Genomic DNA, 421 nt, shown 5'->3' with positions numbered 1-421 from the left:
CTTTACAAAATGTGGAGCCTACGATACATCCAAGGACAGAACAGGGGGGAGGGGGGAATACACTCGGGTTTTCTTCAAAGCATGAGCTCCTCACGTAGAGCTTGGCTGGGGGCGTGGCGGGGCCCCGCAGGGCCCAGGAGCCGTGTCCTCCGCCTCGAGCCCCACCGTCCACACGGGGAGGCGACGACGTGGACCGATTCGGCCAACATCCACCCAGAACAACGTCCGCCGCACCTCGGCTCCCGGGACCATGGAACTCACGCCCGGGGCACGCCCGCCACCCGTCCCGTCTCTGACGCGTCGAATGAGCGTCTTCTTCCCCCTCCACGTGAGGTGTGAAGACACGGGGCCCGGATCGGCCTTTATTTTTTAAAAAAACAACCTTACAAAAGATGTCCTCTAAGTGCTTGAAGGGGGGGGG

The 421-nt window shown here is 61.5% G+C and overlaps 1 protein-coding gene across 3 annotated transcripts in view; it reads right to left on the bottom strand.

The window, feature by feature from the left end:
* Window positions 1-329: 329 nt before the first annotated feature.
* The window catches only part of BRI3BP (BRI3 binding protein), a 13,508-nt gene continuing 13,416 nt past the window's right edge, over window positions 330-421 (bottom strand). For all 3 annotated transcript variants that reach the window (XM_054712537.1, XM_054712538.1, XM_054712539.1), the window contains one exon: window positions 330-421. This exon is cut by the window's right edge and continues 694 nt beyond it. The gene's annotated coding sequence lies outside the window, so the exon portion shown is untranslated.

Source organism: Eptesicus fuscus, chromosome 23 (genome assembly GCF_027574615.1).
Source record: "Eptesicus fuscus isolate TK198812 chromosome 23, DD_ASM_mEF_20220401, whole genome shotgun sequence".
NCBI lineage: Eukaryota > Metazoa > Chordata > Mammalia > Chiroptera > Vespertilionidae > Eptesicus > Eptesicus fuscus.
The sequence above is the reverse complement of the archived record's forward strand: the minus strand, read 5'-3'. Positions and strand labels throughout refer to the sequence as shown.